At 53.0% G+C, this 26,927-nt stretch overlaps 1 long non-coding RNA gene across 1 annotated transcript in view; it reads right to left on the reverse strand.

The window, feature by feature from the left end:
* LOC137311549 (uncharacterized) overlaps positions 1-26,927 on the reverse strand; it is an 81,397-nt gene that overhangs the window by 51,255 nt on the left and 3,215 nt on the right. The window lies entirely within an intron of this gene.

The raw sequence follows: 26,927 nt of genomic DNA on the forward strand, positions 1-26,927 counted from the left end.
AAGGGGCGTTTTAAAGGAGGAGAGAGAGGTAGAGAGATGGAGAGGTTTAGGGAGGGAATTCCAGAGCTCAGGGCCCAGGCAGCTGAAGGCACGGCCCCAATGGAGGGACAACTAAAATCAGGGATGAACAAGAGGCCAGAATTGTTGGATCACAGAGATCTGGAGGAGGTTACAGAGATCTCGGAGGGTTGTAGGGCTGGAGGAGGTTACAGAGATCTCGGAGGGTTGTAGGGCTGGAGGAGGTTACAGAGATCTCGGAGGGTTGTAGGGCTGGAAGAGGTTACAGAGATCTCGGAGGGGTGTAGGGCTGGAGGAGGTTACAGAGATCTCGGAAGGGTGTAGGGCTGGAGGAGGTTACAGAGATCTCGGAGGGTCGTAGGGCTGGAGGAGGTTCCAGAGATAGGGAGGGTTGTAGGGCTGGAGGAGGTTACAGAGATCTCGGAGGGTTGTAGGGCTGGAGGAGGTTACAGAGATAGGGAGGGTTGTAGGGCTGGAGGAGGTTACAGAGATCTCGGAGGGTTGTGGGGCTGGAGGAGGTTACAGAGATCTCGGGGGGGTTGTAGGGCTGGAGGTGGTTACAGAGATCTCGGAGGGTTGTAGGGCTGGAGGAGGTTACAGAGATAGGGAGGGTTGTAGGGCTGGAGGAGGTTACAGAGATCTCGGAGGGTCGTAGGGCTGGAGGAGGTTACAGAGATCTCGGAGGGTTGTAGGGCTGGAGGAGGTTACAGAGATCTCGGGGGGTTGTAGGGCTTGAGGAGGTTACAGAGATCTCGGGGGGGTTGTAGGGCTGGAGGAGGTTACAGAGATCTCGGAGGGTTGTAGGGCTGGAGGAGGTTCCAGAGATCTCGGAGGGTTGTAGGGCTGGAAGAGGTTACAGAGATCTCGGAGGGTTGTAGGGCTGGAGGAGGTTGCAGAGATCTCGGAGGGTTGTAGGGCTGGAGGAGGTTACAGAGATCTCGGAGGGTTGTAGGGCTGGAGGAGGTTACAGAGATCTCGGAGGGTTGTAGGGCTGGAGGAGGTGACAGAGATCTCGGAGGGTTGTGGGGCTGGAGGAGGTTACAGAGATCTCGGAGGGTTGTAGGGCTGGAGGAGGTTACAGAGATCTCGGAGGGTTGTGGGGCTGGAGGAGGTTACAGAGATCTCGGAGGGGTGTAGGGCTGGAGGAGGTTCCAGAGATCTCGGAGGGTTGTAGGGCTGGAGGAGGTTACAGAGATCTCGGAGGGTTGTAGGGCTGGAGGAGGTTACAGTGATCGCGGAGGGGTGTAGGGCTGGAGGAGGTTACAGAGATCTCGGAGGGTTGTAGGGCTGGAGGAGGTTACAGAGATCTCGGAGGGTTGTAGGGCTGGAGGAGGTTACAGAGATCTCGGAGGGTTGTAGGGCTGGAGGAGGTTCCAGAGATCTCGGAGGGTTGTAGGGCTGGAGGAGGTTACAGAGATCTCTGAGGGTTGTGGGGCTGGAGGAGGTTACAGAGATCTCGGAGGGTTGTGGGGCTGGAGGAGGTTACAGAGATCTCGGAGGGTTGTAGGGCTGGAGGAGGTTACAGAGATCTCGGAGGGGTGTAGGGCTGGAGGAGGTTACAGAGATCTCGGGGGGGTTGTAGGGCTGGAGGAGGTTACAGAGATCTCGGAGGGTCGTAGGGCTGGAGGAGGTTACAGAGATCTCGGGGGGTTGTCGGGCTGGAGGAGGTTACAGAGATCTCGGAGGGTTGTAGGGCTGGAGGAGGTTACAGAGATCTCGGGGGGTTGTAGGGCTGGAGGAGGTTACAGAGATCTCGGGGGGTTGTCGGGCTGGAGGAGGTTACAGAGATCTCGGAGGGTTGTAGGGCTGGAGGAGGTTACAGAGATCTCGGGGGGGTTGTAGGGCTGGAGGAGGTTACAGAGATCTCGGGGGGGTTGTAGGGCTGGAGGAGGTTACAGAGATCTCGGAGGGTTGTAGGGCTGGAGGAGGTTACAGAGATAGGGAGGGTTGTAGGGCTGGAGGAGGTTACAGAGATCTCGGGGGGTTGTCGGGCTGGAGGAGGTTACAGAGATCTCGGAGGGTTGTAGGGCTGGAGGAGGTTACAGAGATCTCGGAGGGTTGTAGGGCTGGAGGAGGTTACAGAGATCTCGGGGGGTTGTAGGGCTGGAGGAGGTTCCAGAGATCTCGGAGGGTTGTAGGGCTGGAGGAGGTTACAGAGATCTCGGGGGGTCGTAGGGCTGGAGGATGTTACAGAGATCTCGGGGGGGTTGTAGGGCTGGAGGAGGTTACAGAGATCTCGGAGGGTCGTAGGGCTGGAGGAGGTTACAGAGATCTCGGGGGGGTTGTGGGGCTGGAGGAGGTTACAGAGATAGGGAGGGGTGTAGGGCTGGAGGAGGTTACAGAGATCTCGGAGGGTTGTCGGGCTGGAGGAGGTTACAGAGATCTCGGAGGGTTGTCGGGCTGGAGGAGGTTACAGAGATCTCGGAGGGTTGTCGGGCTGGAGGAGGTTACAGAGATCTCGGAGGGTTGTAGGGCTGGAGGAGGTTACAGAGATCTCGGAGGGTTGTAGGGCTGGAGGAGGTTACAGAGATCTCGGAGGGTTGTAGGGCTGGAGGAGGTTACAGAGATCTCAGAGGGTTGTAGGGCTGGAGGAGGTTACAGAGATCTCGGAGGGTCGTACGGCTGGAGGAGGTTACAGTGATCTCAGAGGGTTGTAGGGCTGGAGGAGGTTACAGAGATCTCGGAGGGTCGTAGGGCTGGAGGAGGTTACAGAGATCTCTGAGGGTTGTAGGGCTGGAGGAGGTTACAGAGATCTCGGAGGGTTGTAGGGCTGGAGGAGGTTACAGAGATCTCGGAGGGTTGTAGGGCTGGAGGAGGTTACAGAAATCTCTGAGGGTTGTAGGGCTGGAGGAGGTTACAGAGATCTCGGAGGGTTGTAGGGCTGGAGGAGGTTCCAGAGATCTCTGAGGGTTGTGGGGCTGGAGGAGGTTACAGAGATCTCGGAGGGTTGTGGGGCTGGAGGAGGTTACAGAGATCTCGGAGGGTTGTAGGGCTGGAGGAGGTTACAGAGATCTCGGGGGGTTGTAGGGCTGGAGGAGGTTACAGAGATCTCGGAGGGTTGTAGGGCTGGAGGAGGTTACAGAGATCTCGGGGGGTTGTAGGGCTGGAGGAGGTTACAGAGATCTCGGAGGGTTGTAGGGCTTGAGGAGGTTCCAGAGATCTCGGAGGGTTGTGGGGCTGGAGGAGGTTCCAGAGATCTCGGAGGGTTGTAGGGCTGGAGGAGGTTACAGAGATCTCGGGGGGTCGTAGGGCTGGAGGATGTTACAGAGATCTCGGAGGGTTGTAGGGCTTGAGGAGGTTACAGAGATCTCGGAGGGTTGTAGGGCTTGAGGAGGTTACAGAGATCTCGGAGGGTTGTAGGGCTGGAGGAGGTTACAGAGATCTCGGAGGGTCGTAGGGCTGGAGGAGGTTACAGAGATCTCGGGGGGGTTGTGGGGCTGGAGGAGGTTACAGAGATCTCGGAGGGGTGTAGGGCTGGAGGAGGTTCCAGAGATCTCGGAGGGTCGTAGGGCTGGAGGAGGTTACAGAGATCTCGGAGGGTTGTAGGGCTGGAGGAGGTTACAGAGATCTCGGAGGGTTGTAGGGCTGGAGGAGGTTCCAGAGATCTCGGAGGGTTGTAGGGCTGGAGGAGGTTACAGTGATCTCGGAGGGTTGTAGGGCCGGAGGAGGTTACAGAGATCTCAGAGGGTTGTAGGGCTGGAGGAGGTTACAGAGATCTCGGAGGGTTGGAGGGCTGGAGGAGGTTACAGAGATCTCGGGGGGTTGTACGGCTGGAGGAGGTTACAGAGATCTCGGGGGGTTGTAGGGCTGGAGGAGGTTACAGAGATAGGGAGGGTTGTAGGGCTGGAGGAGGTTACAGAGATCTCGGGGGGTTGTAGGGCTGGAGGAGGTTACAGAGATCTCGGAGGGGTGTAGGGCTGGAGGAGGTTCCAGAGATCTCGGAGGGTTGTAGGGCTGGAGGAGGTTCCAGAGATCTCGGAGGGTTGTAGGGCTGGAGGAGGTTACAGAGATCTCTGAGGGTCGTAGGGCTGGAGGAGGTTACAGAGATCTCGGGGGGTTGTAGGGCTGGAGGAGGTTACAGAGATCTCGGGGGGTTGTAGGGCTGGAGGAGGTTACAGAGATCTCGGAGGGTCGTAGGGCTGGAGGAGGTTACAGAGATCTCGGAGGGTTGTAGGGCTGGAGGAGGTTACAGAGATCTCGGAGGGTTGTAGGGCTGGAGGAGGTTACAGAGATCTCGGGGGGTGTAGGGCTGGAGGAGGTTACAGAGATCTCGGAGGGTTGTAGGGCTGGAGGAGGTTACAGAGATCTCGGAGGGTTGTAGGGCTGGAGGAGGTTACAGAGATCTCGGAGGGTTGTAGGGCTGGAAGAGGTTACAGAGATCTCGGAGGGTTGTAGGGCTGGAGGAGGTTACAGAGATAGGGAGGGTTGTAGGGCTGGAGGAGGTTACAGAGATCTCGGAGGGTCGTAGGGCTGGAGGAGGTTACAGAGATCTCGGAGGGTTGTAGGGCTGGAGGAGGTTACAGAGATCTCGGAGGGTTGTAGGGCTGGAGGAGGTTACAGAGATCTCGGGGGGGTTGTAGGGCTGGAGGAGGTTACAGAGATCTCGGAGGGTTGTAGGGCTGGAGGAGGTTCCAGAGATCTCGGAGGGTTGTAGGGCTGGAAGAGGTTACAGAGATCTCGGAGGGTTGTAGGGCTGGAGGAGGTTACAGAGATCTCGGAGGGTTGTAGGGCTGGAAGAGGTTACAGAGATCTCGGGGGGTTGTAGGGCTGGAGGAGGTTACAGAGATCTCGGAGGGTTGTAGGGCTGGAGGAGGTTACAGAGATCTCGGAGGGTTGTGGGGCTGGAGGAGGTGACAGAGATCTCGGAGGGTTGTAGGGCTGGAAGAGGTTACAGAGATCTCGGAGGGTTATAGCGCTGGAGGAGGTTACAGAGATCTCGGAGGGTTGTAGGGCTGGAGGAGGTTACAGAGATCTCGGAGGGTTGTAGGGCTGGAGGAGGTTACAGAGATCTCGGAGGGTTGTAGGGCTGGAGGAGGTTACAGAGATCTCGGGGGGTTGTAGGGCTGGAGGAGGTTACAGAGATCTCGGAGGGTCGTAGGGCTGGTGGAGGTTACAGAGATCTCGGAGGGTCGTAGGGCTGGAGGAGGTTACAGAGATCTCGGAGGGTTGTAGGGCTGGAGGAGGTTACAGAGATCTCGGAGGGTTGTAGGGCTGGAAGAGGTTACAGAGATCTCGGAGGGTTGTGGGGCTGGAGGAGGTTACAGAGATCTCGGAGGGTTGTAGGGCTGGAGGAGGTTACAGAGATCTCGGAGGGTTGTAGGGCTGGAGGAGGTTACAGAGATCTCGGAGGGTTGTAGGGCTGGAGGAGGTTACAGAGATCTCGGAGGGGTGTAGGGCTGGAGGAGGTTACAGAGATCTCGGAGGGTTGTAGGGCTGGAGGAGGTTACAGAGATCTCGGAGGGGTGTAGGGCTGGAGGAGGTTCCAGAGATCTCGGAGGGTTGTAGGGCTGGAGGAGGTTACAGAGATCTCGGAGGGTTGTAGGGCTGGAGGAGGTTACAGAGATAGGGAGGGTTGTAGGGCTGGAGGAGATTACAGAGATCTCGGAGGGTTGTAGGGCTGGAGGAGGTTACAGAGATAGGGAGGGTTGTAGGGCTGGAGGAGGTTCCAGAGATCTCGGAGGGTTGTAGGGCTGGAGGAGGTTACAGAGATCTCGGAGGGTTGTAGGGCTGGAGGAGGTTACAGAGATCTCGGAGGGTTGTAGGGCTGGAGGAGGTTACAGAGACCTCGGGGGGTTGTAGGGCTGGAGGAGGTTCCAGAGATCTCGGGGGGTTGTAGGGCTGGAGGAGGTTACAGAGATCTCGGGGGGGTTGTAGGGCTGGAGGAGGTTACAGAGATCTCGGAGGGTTGTAGGGCTGGAGGAGGTTCCAGAGATCTCGGAGGGTTGTAGGGCTGGAGGAGGTTACAGAGATCTCAGAGGGTTGTAGGGCTGGAGGAGGTTACAGAGATCTCGGAGGGTTGTAGGGCTGGAGGAGGTTACAGAGATCTCGGAGGGTCGTAGGGCTGGAGGAGGTTACAGAGATCTCGGAGGGTCGTAGGGCTGGAGGAGGTTCCAGAGATCTCGGAGGGTCGTAGGGCTGGAGGAGGTTACAGAGATCTCGGAGGGTCGTAGGGCTGGAGGAGGTTCCAGAGATCTCGGAGGGTCGTAGGGCTGGAGGAGGTTCCAGAGATCTCGGAGGGTTGTAGGGCTGGAGGAGGTTACAGAGATCTCGGAGGGTTGTAGGGCTGGAGGAGGTTACAGAGATCTCGGGGGGTTGTGGGGCTGGAGGAGGTTACAGAGATCTCAGGGGGCTGTAGGGCTGGAAGAGGTTACAGAGATCTCGGGGGGTTGTAGGGCTGGAGGAGGTTACAGAGATCTCGGAGGGTTGTAGGGCTGGAGGAGGTTACAGAGATCTCGGAGGGTTGTAGGGCTGGAGGAGGTTCCAGAGATCTCGGGGGGTTGTCGGGCTGGAGGAGGTTACAGAGATCGCGGAGGGGTGTAGGGCTGGAGGAGGTTACAGAGATCTCGGAGGGTTGTAGGGCTGGAGGAGGTTACAGAGATCTCGGAGGGTTGTGGGGCTGGAGGAGGTTACAGAGATCTCTGAGGGTTGTAGGGCTGGAGGAGGTTACAGAGATCTCGGAGGGTTGTAGGGCTGGAGGAGGTTACAGAGATCTCGGAGGGTCGTAGGGCTGGAGGAGGTTACAGAGATCTCGGAGGGTTGTAGGGCTGGAGGAGGTTACAGAGATCTCGGAGGGGTGTAGGGCTGGAGGAGGTTACAGAGATCTCGGAGGGTCGTAGGGCTGGAGGAGGTTACAGTGATCGCGGAGGGGTGTAGGGCTGGAGGAGGTTACAGAGATCTCGGAGGGTTGTAGGGCTGGAGGAGGTTACAGAGATCTCGGAGGGTTGTAGGGCTGGAGGAGGTTCCAGAGATCTCGGAGGGTTGTAGGGCTGGAGGAGGTTACAGAGATCTCTGAGGGTTGTGGGGCTGGAGGAGGTTACAGAGATCTCGGAGGGTTGTGGGGCTGGAGGAGGTTACAGAGATCTCGGAGGGTTGTAGGGCTGGAGGAGGTTACAGAGATCTCGGAGGGGTGTAGGGCTGGAGGAGGTTACAGAGATCTCGGGGGGTGTAGGGCTGGAGTAGATTACAGAGATCTCGGGGGGGTTGTAGGGCTGGAGGAGGTTACAGAGATCTCGGGGGGGTTGTAGGGCTGGAGGAGGTTACAGAGATCTCGGAGGGTTGTAGGGCTGGAGGAGGTTACAGAGATAGGGAGGGTTGTAGGGCTGGAGGAGGTTACAGAGATCTCGGGGGGTTGTAGGGCTGGAGGAGGTTACAGAGATCTCGGAGGGGTGTAGGGCTGGAGGAGGTTACAGAGATCTCGGAGGGTCGTAGGGCTGGAGGAGGTTACAGAGATCTCGAGGGGTTGTAGGGCTGGAGGAGGTTCCAGAGATCTCGGAGGGTTGTCGGGCTGGAGGAGGTTACAGAGATCTCGGAGGGTTGTAGGGCTGGAGGAGGTTACAGAGATCTCGGAGGGTTGTAGGGCTGGAGGAGGTTACAGAGATCTCGGGGGGTTGTAGGGCTGGAGGAGGTTCCAGAGATCTCGGAGGGTTGTAGGGCTGGAGGAGGTTACAGAGATCTCGGGGGGTCGTAGGGCTGGAGGATGTTACAGAGATCTCGGAGGGTTGTAGGGCTTGAGGAGGTTACAGAGATCTCGGAGGGTTGTAGGGCTGGAGGAGGTTCCAGAGATCTCGGAGGGTCGTAGGGCTGGAGGAGGTTACAGAGATCTCGGGGGGGTTGTGGGGCTGGAGGAGGTTACAGAGATAGGGAGGGTTGTAGGGCTGGAGGAGGTTACAGAGATCTCGGAGGGTTGTAGGGCTGGAGGAGGTTACAGAGATCTCGGAGGGTTGTAGGGCTGGAGGATGTTACAGAGATCTCAGAGGGTTGTAGGGCTGGAGGAGGTTACAGAGATCTCGGAGGGTCGTACGGCTGGAGGAGGTTACAGTGATCTCAGAGGGTTGTAGGGCTGGAGGAGGTTACAGAGATCTCGGAGGGTCGTAGGGCTGGAGGAGGTTACAGAGATCTCAGAGGGTTGTAGGGCTGGAGGAGGTTACAGAGATCTCGGAGGGTCGTACGGCTGGAGGAGGTTACAGTGATCTCAGAGGGTTGTAGGGCTGGAGGAGGTTACAGAGATCTCGGAGGGTCGTAGGGCTGGAGGAGGTTACAGAGATCTCTGAGGGTTGTAGGGCTGGAGGAGGTTACAGAGATCTCGGAGGGTTGTAGGGCCGGAGGAGGTTACAGAGATCTCAGAGGGTTGTAGGGCTGGAGGAGGTTACAGAGATCTCGGAGGGTTGGAGGGCTGGAGGAGGTTACAGAGATCTCGGGGGGTTGTAGGGCTGGAGGAGGTTACAGAGATAGGGAGGGTTGTAGGGCTGGAGGAGGTTACAGAGATCTCTGAGGGTCGTAGGGCTGGAGGAGGTTACAGAGATCTCGGGGGGTTGTAGGGCTGGAGGAGGTTACAGAGATCTCGGAGGGTCGTAGGGCTGGAGGAGGTTACAGAGATCTCGGAGGGTTGTAGGGCTGGAGGAGGTTACAGAGATCTCGGAGGGTTGTAGGGCTGGAGGAGGTTACAGAGATCTCGGGGGGTGTAGGGCTGGAGGAGGTTACAGAGATCTCGGAGGGTTGTAGGGCTGGAGGAGGTTACAGAGATCTCGGAGGGTTGTAGGGCTGGAGGAGGTTACAGAGATCTCGGAGGGTTGTAGGGCTGGAGGAGGTTACAGAGATAGGGAGGGTTGTAGGGCTGGAGGAGGTTACAGAGATCTCGGGGGGTTGTAGGGCTGGAGGAGGTTACAGAGATCTCGGAGGGGTGTAGGGCTGGAGGAGGTTCCAGAGATCTCGGAGGGTTGTAGGGCTGGAGGAGGTTACAGAGATCTCGGAGGGTCGTAGGGCTGGAGGAGGTTACAGAGATCTCTGAGGGTTGTAGGGCTGGAGGAGGTTACAGAGATCTCGGAGGGTTGTAGGGCCGGAGGAGGTTACAGAGATCTCAGAGGGTTGTAGGGCTGGAGGAGGTTACAGAGATCTCGGAGGGTTGGAGGGCTGGAGGAGGTTACAGAGATCTCGGGGGGTTGTAGGGCTGGAGGAGGTTACAGAGATCTCGGGGGGTTGTAGGGCTGGAGGAGGTTACAGAGATAGGGAGGGTCGTAGGGCTGGAGGAGGTTACAGAGATCTCGGGGGGTTGTAGGGCTGGAGGAGGTTACAGAGATCTCGGGGGGTTGTAGGGCTGGAGGAGGTTACAGAGATCTCGGAGGGGTGTAGGGCTGGAGGAGGTTCCAGAGATCTCGGAGGGTTGTAGGGCTGGAGGAGGTTCCAGAGATCTCGGAGGGTTGTAGGGCTGGAGGAGGTTACAGAGATCTCTGAGGGTCGTAGGTCTGGAGGAGGTTACAGAGATCTCGGGGGGTTGTAGGGCTGGAGGAGGTTACAGAGATCTCGGGGGGTTGTAGGGCTGGAGGAGGTTACAGAGATCTCGGAGGGTCGTAGGGCTGGAGGAGGTTACAGAGATCTCGGAGGGTTGTAGGGCTGGAGGAGGTTACAGAGATCTCGGAGGGTTGTAGGGCTGGAGGAGGTTACAGAGATCTCAGAGGGTTGTGGGGCTGGAGGAGGTTACAGAGATCTCGGAGGGGTGTAGGGCTGGAGGAGGTTACAGAGATCTCGGAGGGTTGTAGGGCTGGAGGAGGTTACAGAGATCTCGGAGGGTTGTAGGGCTGGAAGAGGTTACAGAGATCTCGGAGGGTTGTAGGGCTGGAGGAGGTTACAGAGATAGGGAGGGTTGTAGGGCTGGAGGAGGTTACAGAGATCTCGGAGGGTCGTAGGGCTGGAGGAGGTTACAGAGATCTCGGAGGGTTGTAGGGCTGGAGGAGGTTACAGAGATCTCGGAGGGTTGTAGGGCTGGAGGAGGTTACAGAGATCTCGGGGGGGTTGTAGGGCTGGAGGAGGTTACAGAGATCTCGGAGGGTTGTAGGGCTGGAGGAGGTTCCAGAGATCTCGGAGGGTTGTAGGGCTGGAAGAGGTTACAGAGATCTCGGAGGGTTGTAGGGCTGGAGGAGGTTACAGAGATCTCGGAGGGTTGTAGGGCTGGAAGAGGTTACAGAGATCTCGGGGGGTTGTAGGGCTGGAGGAGGTTACAGAGATCTCGGAGGGTTGTAGGGCTGGAGGAGGTTACAGAGATCTCGGAGGGTTGTAGGGCTGGAGGAGGTTACAGAGATCTCGGGGGGGTTGTAGGGCTGGAGGAGGTTACAGAGATCTCGGAGGGTTGTAGGGCTGGAGGAGGTTCCAGAGATCTCGGAGGGTTGTAGGGCTGGAAGAGGTTACAGAGATCTCGGAGGGTTGTAGGGCTGGAGGAGGTTACAGAGATCTCGGAGGGTTGTAGGGCTGGAAGAGGTTACAGAGATCTCGGGGGGTTGTAGGGCTGGAGGAGGTTACAGAGATCTCGGAGGGTTGTAGGGCTGGAGGAGGTTACAGAGATCTCGGAGGGTTGTGGGGCTGGAGGAGGTTACAGAGATCTCGGAGGGTTGTAGGGCTGGAAGAGGTTACAGAGATCTCGGAGGGTTGTAGGGCTGGAGGAGGTTACAGAGATCTCGGAGGGGTGTAGGGCTGGAGGAGGTTCCAGAGATCTCGGAGGGTTGTAGGGCTGGAGGAGGTTACAGAGATCTCGGAGGGTTGTAGGGCTGGAGGAGGTTACAGAGATCTCGGAGGGTTGTAGGGCTGGAGGAGGTTACAGAGATCTCGGAGGGTTGTAGGGCTGGAGGAGGTTACAGAGATCTCGGAGGGTTGTAGGGCTGGAGGAGGTTACAGAGATAGGGAGGGTTGTAGGGCTGGAGGAGGTTCCAGAGATCTCGGAGGGTTGTAGGGCTGGAGGAGGTTACAGAGATCTCGGAGGGTTGTAGGGCTGGAGGAGGTTACAGAGATCTCGGAGGGTTGTAGGGCTGGAGGAGGTTACAGAGACCTCGGGGGGTTGTAGGGCTGGAGGAGGTTCCAGAGATCTCGGAGGGTTGTAGGGCTGGAGGAGGTTACAGAGATCTCGGAGGGTTGTAGGGCTGGAGGAGGTTCCAGAGATCTAGGAGGGTCGTAGGGCTGGAGGAGGTTACAGAGATCTCGGAGGGTCGTAGGGCTGGAGGAGGTTCCAGAGATCTCGGAGGGTCGTAGGGCTGGAGGAGGTTACAGAGATCTCGGAGGGTCGTAGGGCTGGAGGAGGTTCCAGAGATCTCGGAGGGTTGTGGGGCTGGAGGAGGTTACAGAGATCTCAGAGGGTTGTAGGGCTGGAGGAGGTTCCAGAGATCTCGGAGGGTTGTGGGGCTGGAGGAGGTTACAGAGATCTCAGGGGGCTGTAGGGCTGGAAGAGGTTACAGAGATCTCGGGGGGTTGTAGGGCTGGAGGAGGTTACAGAGATCTCGGAGGGTTGTAGGGCTGGAGGAGGTTACAGAGATCTCGGAGGGTTGTAGGGCTGGAAGAGGTTACAGAGATCTCGGAGGGTTGTAGGGCTGGAGGAGGTTCCAGAGATCTCGGGGGGTTGTCGGGCTGGAGGAGGTTACAGAGATCGCGGAGGGGTGTAGGGCTGGAGGAGGTTACAGAGATCTCTGAGGGTTGTAGGGCTGGAGGAGGTTACAGAGATCTCGGAGGGTTGTAGGGCTGGAGGAGGTTACAGAGATCTCGGAGGGTCGTAGGGCTGGAGGAGGTTACAGAGATCTCGGAGGGTTGTAGGGCTGGAGGAGGTTACAGAGATCTCGGAGGGGTGTAGGGCTGGAGGAGGTTACAGAGATCTCGGAGGGTCGTAGGGCTGGAGGAGGTTACAGTGATCGCGGAGGGGTGTAGGGCTGGAGGAGGTTACAGAGATCTCGGAGGGTTGTAGGGCTGGAGGAGGTTACAGAGATCTCGGAGGGTTGTAGGGCTGGAGGAGGTTCCAGAGATCTCGGAGGGTTGTAGGGCTGGAGGAGGTTACAGAGATCTCGGAGGGTTGTAGGGCTGGAGGAGGTTACAGAGATCTCGGAGGGTTGGAGGGCTGGAGGAGGTTCCAGAGATCTCGGAGGGTTGTAGGGCTGGAGGAGGTTCCAGAGATCTCGGAGGGTTGTAGGGCTGGAGGAGGTTACAGTGATCGCGGAGGGGTGTAGGGCTGGAGGAGGTTACAGAGATCTCTGAGGGTTGTGGGGCTGGAGGAGGTTACAGAGATCTCGGAGGGTTGTGGGGCTGGAGGAGGTTACAGAGATCTCGGAGGGTTGTAGGGCTGGAGGAGGTTACAGAGATCTCGGAGGGGTGTAGGGCTGGAGGAGGTTACAGAGATCTCGGGGGGGTTGTAGGGCTGGAGGAGGTTACAGAGATCTCGGAGGGTTGTAGGGCTGGAGGAGGTTACAGAGATCTCGGGGGGGTTGTAGGGCTGGAGGAGGTTACAGAGATCTCGGAGGGTTGTAGGGCTGGAGGAGGTTACAGAGATAGGGAGGGTTGTAGGGCTGGAGGAGGTTACAGAGATCTCGGGGGGTTGTCGGGCTGGAGGAGGTTACAGAGATCTCGGAGGGTTGTAGGGCTGGAGGAGGTTACAGAGATCTCGGAGGGTTGTAGGGCTGGAGGAGGTTACAGAGATCTCGGGGGGTTGTAGGGCTGGAGGAGGTTCCAGAGATCTCGGAGGGTTGTAGGGCTGGAGGAGGTTACAGAGATCTCGGGGGGTCGTAGGGCTGGAGGATGTTACAGAGATCTCGGAGGGTTGTAGGGCTTGAGGAGGTTACAGAGATCTCGGAGGGTTGTAGGGCTGGAGGAGGTTCCAGAGATCTCGGAGGGTCGTAGGGCTGGAGGAGGTTACAGAGATCTCGGGGGGGTTGTGGGGCTGGAGGAGGTTACAGAGATCTCAGAGGGTTGTAGGGCTGGAGGAGGTTACAGAGATCTCGGAGGGTTGTAGGGCTGGAGGAGGTTACAGAGATCTCGGAGGGTCGTACGGCTGGAGGAGGTTACAGTGATCTCAGAGGGTTGTAGGGCTGGAGGAGGTTACAGAGATCTCGGAGGGTCGTAGGGCTGGAGGAGGTTACAGAGATCTCTGAGGGTTGTAGGGCTGGAGGAGGTTACAGAGATCTCGGAGGGTTGTAGGGCTGGAGGAGGTTACAGAGATCTCGGGGGGGTGTAGGGCTGGAGGAGGTTACAGAGATCTCTGAGGGTTGTGGGGCTGGAGGAGGTTACAGAGATCTCGGAGGGTTGTGGGGCTGGAGGAGGTTACAGAGATCTCGGAGGGTTGTAGGGCTGGAGGAGGTTACAGAGATCTCGGAGGGTTGTAGGGCTGGAGGAGGTTACAGAGATCTCGGGGGGTTGTAGGGCTGGAGGAGGTTACAGAGATCTCGGAGGGTTGTAGGGCTGGAGGAGGTTACAGAGATCTCGGAGGGTTGTAGGGCTTGAGGAGGTTCCAGAGATCTCGGAGGGTTGTAGGGCTGGAGGAGGTTCCAGAGATCTCGGAGGGTTGTAGGGCTGGAGGAGGTTACAGAGATCTCGGGGGGTCGTAGGGCTGGAGGATGTTACAGAGATCTCGGAGGGTTGTAGGGCTTGAGGAGGTTACAGAGATCTCGGAGGGTTGTAGGGCTTGAGGAGGTTACAGAGATCTCGGAGGGTTGTAGGGCTGGAGGAGGTTACAGAGATCTCGGAGGGTCGTAGGGCTGGAGGAGGTTACAGAGATCTCGGGGGGGTTGTGGGGCTGGAGGAGGTTACAGAGATCTCGGAGGGGTGTAGGGCTGGAGGAGGTTCCAGAGATCTCGGAGGGTCGTAGGGCTGGAGGAGGTTACAGAGATCTCGGAGGGTTGTAGGGCTGGAGGAGGTTACAGAGATCTCGGAGGGTTGTAGGGCTGGAGGAGGTTCCAGAGATCTCGGAGGGTTGTAGGGCTGGAGGAGGTTACAGTGATCTCGGAGGGTTGTAGGGCCGGAGGAGGTTACAGAGATCTCAGAGGGTTGTAGGGCTGGAGGAGGTTACAGAGATCTCGGAGGGTTGGAGGGCTGGAGGAGGTTACAGAGATCTCGGGGGGTTGTAGGGCTGGAGGAGGTTACAGAGATCTCGGGGGGTTGTAGGGCTGGAGGAGGTTACAGAGATAGGGAGGGTTGTAGGGCTGGAGGAGGTTACAGAGATCTCGGGGGGTTGTAGGGCTGGAGGAGGTTACAGAGATCTCGGAGGGTTGTAGGGCTGGAGGAGGTTACAGAGATCTCGGGGGGTTGTAGGGCTGGAGGAGGTTACAGAGATCTCGGAGGGGTGTAGGGCTGGAGGAGGTTCCAGAGATCTCGGAGGGTTGTAGGGCTGGAGGAGGTTCCAGAGATCTCGGAGGGTTGTAGGGCTGGAGGAGGTTACAGAGATCTCTGAGGGTCGTAGGGCTGGAGGAGGTTACAGAGATCTCGGGGGGTCGTAGGGCTGGAGGAGGTTACAGAGATCTCGGAGGGTTGTAGGGCTGGAGGAGGTTCCAGAGATCTCGGAGGGTTGTAGGGCTGGAGGAGGTTACAGAGATCTCGGAGGGTTGTAGGGCTGGAGGAGGTTACAGAGATCTCGGGGGGTTGTAGGGCTGGAGGAGGTTACAGAGATCTCGGAGGGTCGTAGGGCTGGAGGAGGTTACAGAGATCTCGGAGGGTTGTAGGGCTGGAGGAGGTTACAGAGATCTCGGAGGGTCGTAGGGCTGGAGGAGGTTACAGAGATCTCGGAGGGTTGGAGGGCTGGAGGAGGTTACAGAGATCTCGGAGGGGTGTAGGGCTGGAGGAGGTTCCAGAGATCTCGGAGGGTCGTAGGGCTAGAGGAGGTTACAGAGATCTCGGAGGGTTGTAGGGCTGGAGGAGGTTCCAGAGATCTCGGAGGGTTGTAGGGCTGGAGGAGGTTACAGAGATCTCGGAGGGTCGTAGGGCTGGAGGAGGTTACAGAGATCTCGGGGGGTTGTAGGGCTGGAGGCGGTTACAGAGATCTCGGAGGGTTGTAGGGCTGGAGGAGGTTACAGAGATCTCGGAGGGTTGTAGGGCTGGAGGAGGTTACAGAGATCTCGGGGGGTTGTAGGGCTGGAGGAGGTTACAGAGATCTCGGGGGGTCGTAGGGCTGGAGGAGGTTACAGAGATCTCGGAGGGTCGTAGGGCTGGAGGAGGTTACAGAGATCTCGGGGGGTTGTAGGGCTGGAGGAGGTTACAGAGATCTCGGAGGGTTGTCGGGCTGGAGGAGGTTACAGAGATCTCGGGGGGTCGTAGGGCTGGAGGAGGTTACAGAGATAGAGAGGGGCGAGGCCATGGAGGGATTTGAACACGAGGATGAGAATTTTAAATTTGAGCCAGTGTCGGTCAGTGATCTCGGAGGTCAGGGGGTGATGGAGGAACGGGCCTTGGTGTGAGTTAGGAAACGGGCAGCAGAGCTTTGAATGAGCTGAAGATGAATGAAAGTGCAAGGAGGGAGGGAGGGTGGGCAGGGGAGCATTGGAGTCATCGACTCTGGAGGTAGACAAGCCCGGATGAGGGTTTCAGCAGCAGATATTATAATATCTCAGAGCAGTTCCAATTCTAGAGCTACACGGACATTCTAAGATGGTGACCAATGAACACTGGAACTCAGACTGACCCTTACAGCACCAGGTTCAAACAGGACATCACCACCTGCTTAATTGGAGAAGTTAAATGGAAACGTTGCAGTGAGAGAGCCTGAGAGATAATTGTAAGGACAGGACAACTGTGATAAACATTATCTTTTTAATTAGAGTTTAGAACAAGTGTAGTGAAGCCCTCAATGATACAGAATCAAAGACAGACTTATTATCAAATGTTTCACTTGTGGAATAACAATTAAATGATGAGAGAGAAACGTTCAATAAGATCATGAAATAGGGAGTTACACTGATCTCATTAGCCCAATGAAAAATAAATTGTTGACGAGGAATTCAGCTAATTAATTGAATTATTATAAAGTTCGAGGACCTCATTAGTTTCTCCTATCTGGAATTGCGATGAACTTTTTATATCATGATGTAATGTGAAAACTTGCTGATGGTCATAGAAAAGTATATGAACTGCGATGGGAATTTGGATTGTAAGGGTTACATCGAGTTACATCAAAACTACAGCACAGAAACAGGCCATTCGGCCCAACAGGTCTATGCCGGTGTTTATGCTCCACACGAGCCTCCTCCCTCCCTACTTCATCTCACTCTATCAGCATATCCTTCTATTCCTTTCTCCCTCATGTGTTTATCCAGTTTCCCCTTAAATGTATCTACACTATTCACCTCAACTACTCCTTGTGGTAGCACATTCCACATTCTTACTATTCTTTGGATAAAGAAGCTTCTCCTGAATTCCCTACTGGATTTATTAGCCACTATTTTATATTTATGACCTCTATTTTTAGACTCCCCCAATTTTATCTACATCTACCCTATCAAACCCTTTCATTATCTTAAAGATCTCTATCACATCACCCCTCAGCATTCTTTTTTCTACAGAAAAGAGCCCGAGCCTGTTCAGCTATTCCTGACAAGTGTATCATAGTATCATACATGTTACAGCACAGGAGGAGGCCATTCGGCCCATCGTGCCTGTACCAGCTCTTTGAAAGAGCTGTCCAATTAGTCCCACTCCCTGCTCTTTCCCATAGCCCTGAAAATTTTTTCTCTTCAAGTATTTATCCAATCCCCTTTTGAAAGTTATTATTGAATCTGCTTCCACCCCCTCAGGCAGCGCATTCCAGATCATAGCAACTCGCTGCGTAAAAAAATCTTTCCTCATCTCCCCTCTGGTTCGTTTGCTGATCACCTTAAATCTGTGTCCTCTGGTTACCGACCCTCCTGCCACTGGAAACAGTTTCTCCTTATTTACTCTATCAGAACCCTTCATGATTTTGAACACCTCGATCAAATCTCCCCTTAACCTTCTCTGTTCTAAGGAGAACATTCCCAGCTTCTCCAGTCTATCCACGTAACTGAAGTCCCTCATCCCTAGAACCATTCTAGTAAATCTCTTCTACACCCTCTCTAAGGGCTGGACATCTTTCCTATAGTGTGATGCCCAGAATTGAACACAATACTCCAGCTGAGGCCTGACCAGTGTTTTATAAAGGATTAGCATAACTTCCTTGTTTTTGTACTCTGTGCCTCTATTAATAAAGCCCATGTTCCCATAATGTTTTTTAAAAGCCTTCTCAATTTGTCCTGCCACCTTCAAAAATTTGTGGGCATAAACCCCAAGGTGTCTCTGTTCCTGCACCCCCTTTAAAATTGTACCATTTAGTGTACATTACCTCTCCTCATTCTTCCGACCAAAATGTATCCTTCCGGAGTATTATTTAAATGGTGATAGTTTAGGAAATGTTTAGGAAAAGCAAACATGCAGGTGCAGCAAGCAGTTAGGAAGGCAAATGGTATGTTGGCCTTCATTGCAAGAGGATTTGAGTACAGGAGCAAGGATGTCTTACTGCAGTTATACAGGGCCTTAGTGAGACCACACCTGGAGTATTGTGTGCAGTTTTGGTCTCTTTACCTAAGAAAGGATATACTTGCCACAGAGGGAGTGCAGCGAAGGTTCACCAGACTGATTCCTGGGATGGCAGGACTGTCGTACGAGGAGAGATTGGGTCGACTCGGCCTGTATTCACTCGAGTTTAGAAGAATGAGAGGGGATCTCATTGAAACATATAAAATTCTGACAGGGCTGGACAGACTGGATGCAGGGAGGATGTTTCCGACAGATGGGGAATCCATAACCAGGGGTCACAGTCTCAGGATACAGGGTGGGACATTTAGGATTGAGATGAGGAGAAATGTCTTCACTCAGAGGGTGGTGAACCTGTGGAATTCTCTACCACAGAAGGCAGAGGAGGCCAAGTCATTAAATATATTTAAGAAGGAGCTAGATAGATTTCTAGACACAAAAGGCATCAAGGGGTATGGGGAGAGAGCGGGAATATGGTATTGAGATAGAGGATCAGCCATGATCATATCGAATGGTGGAGCAGGCTCGAAGGGCCGAATGGCCTACTCCTGCTCCTATTTTCTATGTTTCTACATTCCCGAGTTTTATGTCATTTGCAAACTTTGAAATTATTCCCTGTATACCCAAGTCGAGGTCATTAATATTTATCAAAAAGAGCAGTGGTCCTGATACTGACCCCTGGGGAACACCACTGTATACTTCCCTCCAGTCTGAAAAACAACCGTTCACCACTACTCTCTGCTTTTTGTCTCTTAACCAAGTTTGTATCCACGCTGCCCACTGTCCCTTCAATCCCATGGACTTTAATTTTGCTTACAAGTCTATTATGTGGCACTTTATCAAATGCCTTTTGAAAGTCCAAATACACAACATAAACCTCACTACCCTCATCAACCCTCTCCGCTACTTCATCAAAGAATTGAATATCCTCTCAGTTCTGGTATCATCCTTGCGAATCTTTTTTTGCGTCCGCTCCAATCCCTCTATATCTTTTCAATAACATGGAGACCAGAACTGTGCACAATACTCCAAGTGTGGTCTAACCAACGCTCTACGTAAGTTTAACATAACGTCTCTGACTTTCAATTCTATCTCTCAAAAAATGAACCCCAGTGCTTGAATTGCCTTTTTTTATGGCCTTATTAACCTGCATCGCTACTTTTAGTGATTTGTGTTCAGTTCCATTCGCAACCCCTCAGATAATGAAGCAGTCCGTGCCCGCATGCAGCAAGACCTGGACAACACCCAGGCTTGGGCTGATAAGTGGCAAGTAACATTCGCGCCAGACAAGTGCCAGGCAATGACCATCTCCAACAAGAGAGAGTCTCACTCACAGTGTCAGCTCTCACTCCGGCTCCCCCCACAGTCACTCCCACTGATGGACTGTAACCAGGGACTAAACTCACTCACAGTGTCAGCTCTCACTCCGGCTCCTCTCTCAGTTTGATTAGTTTATTAATTATTTCCCCCTCTCCCTCTCCCCCCCCCCCCCACCTTTCTATCTTAAATGTCTTTGTATCTTTTTTGATCTCTTTCACTGTCATTACCTGTGAGTTTATCCTGTGCATCCCTTCGTGGCCCTATCCCTATCCTGCTATTCCTTTTGTTATTTATGTATCTGTAGATTACTTTACTATTTCGTTTTATATTCCTTGATAATCGAATTTCATAGCTCCCCTTTGCTTTCCTAATTGTCTGTTTTTACTTCTTTCCCAACCTCTTCGTATTCCCTTTTGTCATCCTCTCCTCTATTGTCTGTGTACCGAGAGTATGCCTTTTTCTTGAGTTTCAATTTTACCCTTATCTCTTTATTCATCCATGGTGATTCATTGTGGGCTAGATTGTTCTGACCTTTTAGAGGAATATATTGCTCCTAATCTCTATTAATGACTGTTTTAATATTTCCCACTGCATTTGCATAAGAAATAGGAGCCATACAGCCCCTCGAGCCTGCTCCGCCATTCAATAAGATCATGGCTGATCTTCGACCTCAACTCCACTTTCCCATCTGATCCCCATATCCCTTGATTCCCTTAGTGTCCAAATACCCATCGATCTCAGCCTTGAATATACTCAATGACTGAGCACCCACAGCCCTCTGGGGTAGAGAATTCCAAAGATTCACAACCTTCGAGTGGAGAAATTCCTCCTCATTTCAGTCCTAAATGGCCGACCCCTTATCCTGAGACTATGTCCCCTAGTTCTAGACTCTCCAGCCAGGGGAAACAGCCTCTCAGCATCTCCCCTGTCAAGCCCCCTCAGAATCTTATATGTTTCAATGAGATCACCTCTCATTCTTCTAAACTCCAGAGAACATAGGCCCATTCTACTCAATCTCTCCTCATAGGACAACCCTCTCTAGTGAACATCTGTCATTGGGAAAATGCTGGAATCCATTATTAAGGAAGTAGTAGCAGGACATTTGGAGACTCATAATACAATCAAGGAGAGTCAACATGGTTTTATGAAGGGGAAATCATGTCTGATAAATTTATTAGAGTTCTTTAAGGAAGTAACGGGCAGGGTGGATAAAGGGGAACAAATGGATGCAGTATATTTGGATTTCCAAAAGGTATTTGATAAGGTGCCACATAAAAGATTACTGCACAATGTAAGAGCTCATGGTGTTGGGGATAATAAACTGGCATGGATAGAGGATTGGCTAACTAACAGAAAACAAAGAGTCGGGATAAAAGGGTCATTTTCAAAATGGCAATCTGTAACTAGTGGGGTGCCGCAGGGCTCAGTGCTGCTGACTATATATATATATATATATATATATATATATAATAGTAACTATTTACAATATATATCAATGACTTGGATGAAGGAACAGAGTGTCTTGTGGCCAAATTTGCTGATGATACAAAGATAGGTGGAAAAGCAAGTTGCGATGAGGACACAAAGTGTCTGCAAAGGGATATTGACAGGTTCAGCGAATGGGCAAAAATTTGGCAGATGGAATATAATGTGGGGAAATGTGAAGTCATCCACTTTGGGAGGAAAAATCAAAAAAGCAAAATATAATTTGAATGGAGAAATATTACAAAATGCTGTGGTACAGAGGGATCTGGGTGTCCTCGTACATGAAACACAAAAAGTCAACATACAGGTGCAGCAGGTAATCCAGAAGGCAAACGGAATATTGGCCTTTATTTCGAGGGGGATGGAGTATAAAAGCAGGGAAGTCATGCTACAACTGTACAGGGTGCTGGTGAGACCACACCTGGAGTACTGTGTACAGTTCTGGTGCCCTTATTTAAGGAAGGACATACTTGCATTGGAGGCAGTTCAGAGAAGGTTCACTAGGTTGATTCCGGGTATGGAAGGATTGTCTTATGAGGAAAGATTGAACAGGTTGGGTCTATACTCATTGGAGTTTAGAAGAATGAGAGGAGATCTTATTGAAACATACAAGATTCTGAGGGGACTCGATAGGGTAGATGCTGAGAGGATGTTACCCCCTCATGGGGGAATCTAAAACTAGGGGACACAGTCTCAGAATAAGGGGTCACCCATTTAAGATGGAAATGAGGAGGAATTTCTTCTCCCAGAGGGTCGTGAATCTTTGGAATTCTTTACCCCAAAAAGCTGTGGAGGCTGAGTCATTGAATACATTCAAGGCCGAGTTAGACAAATTTTTGATCAGCGAGGGAGTCAAAGAATATGGGGAAAGGGCGGGAAAGTGGAGTTGAGGTAAAAATCAGATCAACCATGATCTCATTGAATGGCGCAGCAGGCTCGAGGGGCCGAATGGCCTACTCCTGCTCCTATTTCTTATGGTCTTAACCCCCTCTAAGGCAAGTATATCCTTCCGTAAATAAGGAGACCAAAACTGTACACAGTACACCAGGTGAGGTCTCACCAAACCCCTGTACAATTGCAGCAAGACCTCCTTATTCTTATACTCCAACCCCCTTGCAATAAAGGCTAACATACCATTTCCCTTCCTAATTGCTTGCTGTACCTGCATGTTAACTTTATGTGTTTTGTGTACGAGGACACCCAGGTCTCTCTGACACCAACATTTATTAGTCTCTCACCTTTTAAAAAATATTCTGCTTTTCTATTCTTCTGACCAAAGTGAATAACCTCACATTTCCCCACATTATACTCCATCTGCCACCTTCTTGCCCACTCACTTAACCTGACTCTATCCCTTTGCAGACTCTTTGTGTCTTCCTCACAGTTTACTTTCCCACCCAGCTTTGCATCGCCAGCAAATTTGGATACATTACACTCGGTCCCTTCATCTAAGTCATTGATACAGATTGTAAATAGCTGAGGCCCAAGCACTGATCCTTGCAGCACCCCACTAGTTACAGCCTGACAACCTGAGAATGACCCGTTTATCCCTACTCTCTGTTTTCTGTCCGTTATCCAATCCTCTATCCATGCTAATATATTACCCCCAATCCCATGAGTCCTTTTCTTGTGTAATAACCTTTTATGTGGCACCTTATCGAATGCCTTTTGAAAATCCAAATATACGACATCCACTGGTTACATTTGCTGCCTTCCAATTCACGGGGACTGTTCTAGAATCTGGGGAATTTTGGACGATCACAACCAATGCATCCACTATCTCTGCAACCAACTCTTTTACAACCCTCGGATGTCGGCCATCAGGTCCAGGGGATTTATCGGCTTTTAGTCCCATTAATTTCTCCGGTACTTTTTCTTTACTAACCTTAAATGCTTTACGTTCCTCACTCTCATTAGCCCCTTGGTTCCCCACTATTTCTGGTATGCTTTTTGTGTCTTCCACTGTGAAGTCAGATAAAAAATATTTGTTTAACAGCTCTGTCATTTCCTTATTCCCCATTATAATTTCTCCTGTCTCAGGCTGTAAGGGACCCATGTTTACTTTCACTAATCTCTTCATTTTTACTTCCTGTAACAGCTCTTACAATCTGTTTTTTATGTTTCTTGATAGTTTACTCTCATATTGATAGAGGGAGAAAATTCAATATGTGTTTTCTCTGTCTCTCTTCCCCATGTCCCATCATTCTGTCTCTCTTTGTAAGCCGTCCATCAGTACTATCTCCCAGCTCTGCTGAAGGGTGCACCCCGACCAGTCACCATTCCTCCTTCATTTACAGACACTCCCCGACCAGTCGCCGTTCCTCCTTCATTTACAGACGCTCCCCGACCAGTCGCCGTTCCTCCTTCATTTACAGACACTCCCCGACCAGTCACCATTCCTCCTTCATTTACAGACGCTCCCCGACCAGTCACCATTCCTCCTTCATTTACAGACGCTCCCCGACCAGTCACCATTCCTCCTTCATTTACAGACACTCCCCGACCAGTCACCATTCCTCCTTCATTTACAGACGCTCCCCGACCAGTCACCATTCCTCCTTCATTTACAGACGCACCCCGACCAGTCACCATTCCTCCTTCATTTACAGACGCTCCCCGACCAGTCGCCATTCCTCCTTCATTTACAGACGCTCCCCGACCAGTCGCCATTCCTCCTTAATTTACAGACGCTCCCCAACCAGTCACCATTCCTCCTTCATTTACAGACGCTCCCCAACCAGTCGCCATTCCTCCTTCATTTACAGACGCTCCCCGACCAGTCACCATTCCTCCTTCATTTACAGACGCTCCCCGACCAGTCGCCGTTCCTCCTTCATTTACAGACGCTCCCCGACCAGTCACCATTCCTCCTTCATTTACAGACGCTCCCCGACCAGTCGCCGTTCCTCCTTCATTTACAGACGCTCCCCAACCAGTCACCATTCCTCCTTCATTTACAGACGCTCCCCAACCAGTCGCCGTTCCTCCTTCATTTACAGACGCTCCCCAACCAGTCACCATTCCTCCTTCATTTACAGACGCTCCCCAACCAGTCGCCGTTCCTCCTTCATTTACAGACGCTCCCCGACCAGTCGCCATTCCTCCTTCATTTACAGACGCTCCCCGACCAGTCGCCGTTCCTCCTTCATTTACAGACGCTCCCCGACCAGTCGCCGTTCCTCCTTCATTTACAGACGATCCCCGACCAGTCGCCGTTCCTCCTTCATTTACAGACGCTCCCCGACCAGTCGCCGTTCCTCCTTCATTTACAGACGCTCCCCAACCAGTCGCCGTTCCTCCTTCATTTACAGACGCTCCCCGACATGTCGCCGTTCCTCCTTCATTTACAGACGCTCCCCGACCAGTCGCCGTTCCTCCTTCATTTACAGACGCTCCCCGACCAGTCGCCGTTCCTCCTTCATTTACAGACGCTCCCCGACATGTCGCCGTTCCTCCTTCATTTACAGACGCTCCCCGACCAGTCGCCGTTCCTCCTTCATTTACAGACGCTCCCCGACCAGTCGCCGTTCCTCCTTCACTTATAGACACTCCCTCACCTGTCACCATTTCCCCCTCATTTACAGACGCTCCCTGACCAGTCACCATTTCATCTTCATTTACAGACGTTCCCTGACCAGTCGCCGTTCCTCCTTCACTTATAGACACTCCCTCACCTGTCACCATTTCCCCCTCATTTACAGACGTTCCCTGACCAGTCACCATTTCCCCTTAATTTTTTTTTATTCTTTCATGGGATGTGGGTGTTGCTGGCGAGCCCGGCATTTATTGCCCATCCCTAATTGCCCTTGAGAAGGTGGTGGTGAGCCGCCTTCTTGAACCGCTGCAGTCCGTGTGGTTTGACTTACAGGGAGAGGTTAGACAGACTGGGACTTTATTCCCTGGAGAGTAGGAGGTTAAGGGGAGATCTTATAGAAGTCTATAAAATAATGAGGGGCATAGATAAGGTAGATAGTCAAAATCTTTTCCCAAAGGTAGGGGAGTCTATAACGAGGGGGCATAGATTTAAGGTGAGAGGGGAGAGATACAAAAGGGTCCAGAGGGGCAATTTTTTCACTCAAAGGGTGGTGAGTGTCTGGAACGAGCTGCCAGAGGCAGTAGTAGAGGCGGGTACAATTTTGTCTTTTAAAAAGCATTTGGACAGTTACATGGGGAAGATGGGTATAGAGGGATATGGGCCAAGGGCAGGCAATTGGGACTAGCTTAGTGGTATAAACTGGGCGACATGGACATGTTGGGCCGAAGGGCCTGTTTCCATGTTGTAAACTTCTATGATTCTATGATTCTATGAGTGCTGTTAGGAAGGGAGTTCCAGGATTTTGACCCAGCGACAATGAAGGAACGGCGATATATTTCCAAGTCGGGAGGGTGTGTGACTTGGAGGGGAACGTGCAGGTGGTGTTGTTCCCATGTGCCTGCTGCCCTTGTCCTTCTAGGTGGTAGAGGTCGCGGGTTTGGGAGGTGCTGTCGAAGAAGCCTTGGCGAGTTGCTGCAGTGCATCCTGTGGATGGTACACACTGCAGCCACAGTGCGCCGGTGGTGAAGGGAGTGAATGTTTAGGGTGGTGGATGGGGTGCCAATCAAGCGGGCTGCTTTATCTTGCATGGTGTCAAGCTTCTTGAGTGTTGTTGGAGCTGCACTCATCCAGGCAAGTGGAGAGTATTCCATCACACTCCTGACTTGTGCCTTGTAGATGGTGGAAAGGCTTTGGGGAGTCAGGAAGTGAGTCACTCGCTGCAGAATACCCAGCCTCTGACCTGCTCTCGTAGCCACAGTATTTATATGTCTGGTCCAGTTAAGTTTCTGGTCAATGGTGACCCCCAGGATGTTGATGGTGGGGGATTCGGCGATGGTAATGCCGTTGAATGTCAAGGGGAGGTGGTTAGACTCTCTCTTGTTGGAGATGGTCATTGCCTGGCACTTGTCTGGTGCGAATGTTACTTGCCGCTTATGAGCCCAAGCCTGGATGTTGTCCAGGTCTTGCTGCATGCGGGCTCGGACTGCTTCATTATTTGAGGGGTTGCGAATGGAACTGAACACTGTGCAATCATCAGCGAACATCCCCATTTCTGACCTTATGATGGAAGGAAGGTCATTGATGAAGCAGCTGAAGATGGTTGGGCTGAGGACACTGCCCTGAGGAACTCCTGCAGCAATGCCCAGGGGCTGAGATGATTGGCCTCCAACAACCACTACCATCTTCCTTTGTGCTAGGTATGACTCCAGCCACTGGAGAGATTTCCCCCTGATTCCCATTGACTTCAATTTTACTCGGGCTCCTTGGTGCCACACTCGGTCAAATGCTGCCTTGATGTCAAGGGCAGTCACTCTCACCTCACCTCTGGAATTCAGCTCTTTTGTCCATGTTTGGACCAAGGCTGTAATGAGGTCTGGAGCCGAGTGGTCCTGGCGGAACCCAAACTGAGCATCAGTAAGCAGGTTATTGGTGAGTAAGTGCCGCTTGATAGCACTGTCGACGACACCTTCCATCACTTTGTTGATGATTGAGAGTAGACTGATGGGGCGGTAATTGGCCGGATTGGATTTGTCCTGATTTTTGTGGACAAGACATAACTGGGCAATTTTCCACATTGTCGGGTAGATGCCAGTGTTGTAGCTGTACTGGAACAGCTTGGCTAGAGGGGCAGCTAGTTCTGGAGCACAAGTCTTCAGCACTACAGCTGGGATGTTGTCAGGGCCCATAGCCTTTGCTGTATCCAGTGCACTCAGCCGTTTCTTGATATCACGTGGAGTGAATCGAATTGGCTGAAGACTGGCTTCTGTGATGGTGGGGATTTCGGGAGGAGGCCGAGATGGATTGTCCACACGGCACTTCTGGCTGAAGATGGTTGCAAACGCTTCAGCCTTGTCTTTTGCCACTCACGTGCTGGACTCCGCCATCATTGAGGATGGGGATGTTTACAGAGCCTCCTCCTCCCGTTAGTTGTTTAATTGTCCACCACCATTCACGACTGGATATGGCAGGACTGCAGAGCTTTGATCTGATCCGTTGGTTGTGGAATCGCTTAGCTCTGTCTATAGCATGTTGCTTCCGCTGTTTAGCATGCCTGTAGTCCTGAGTTGTAGCTTCACCAGGTTGGCACCTCATTTTTAGGTACGCCTGGTGCTGCTCCTGGCATGCTCTTCTCCACTCCTCATTGAACCAGGGTTGATCCCCTGGCTTGTTGGTAATGGTAGAGTGAGGAATATGCCGGGCCATGAGGTTACAGTTTGTGCTGCAATACAATTCTGCTGCTGCTGATGGCCCACAGCGCCTCATGGATGCCTAGTTTTGAGCTGCTAGATCTGATCTGAATCTATCCCATTTAGCACGGTGGTAGTGCCACACAACATGTTGGATGGTGTCCTCGGTGCGAAGACGGGATTTCATCTCCACGAGGACTGTGCGGTGGTCACTCCTACCAATACTGTCATGGACAGATGCATTTGCGACAGGTAGATTGGTGAGGACAAGGTCAAGTAAGTTTTTCCCTCGTGTTGGTTCGCTCACCACCTGCCGCAGGCCCAGTCTGGCAGCTATGTTCTTCAGGACTTGGCCAGCTCGGTCAGTAGTGATGCTACCGAGCCAC

Source organism: Heptranchias perlo, unplaced genomic scaffold (genome assembly GCF_035084215.1).
Source record: "Heptranchias perlo isolate sHepPer1 unplaced genomic scaffold, sHepPer1.hap1 HAP1_SCAFFOLD_349, whole genome shotgun sequence".
In the NCBI taxonomy this organism is placed as follows: Eukaryota; Metazoa; Chordata; class Chondrichthyes; order Hexanchiformes; family Hexanchidae; genus Heptranchias; species Heptranchias perlo.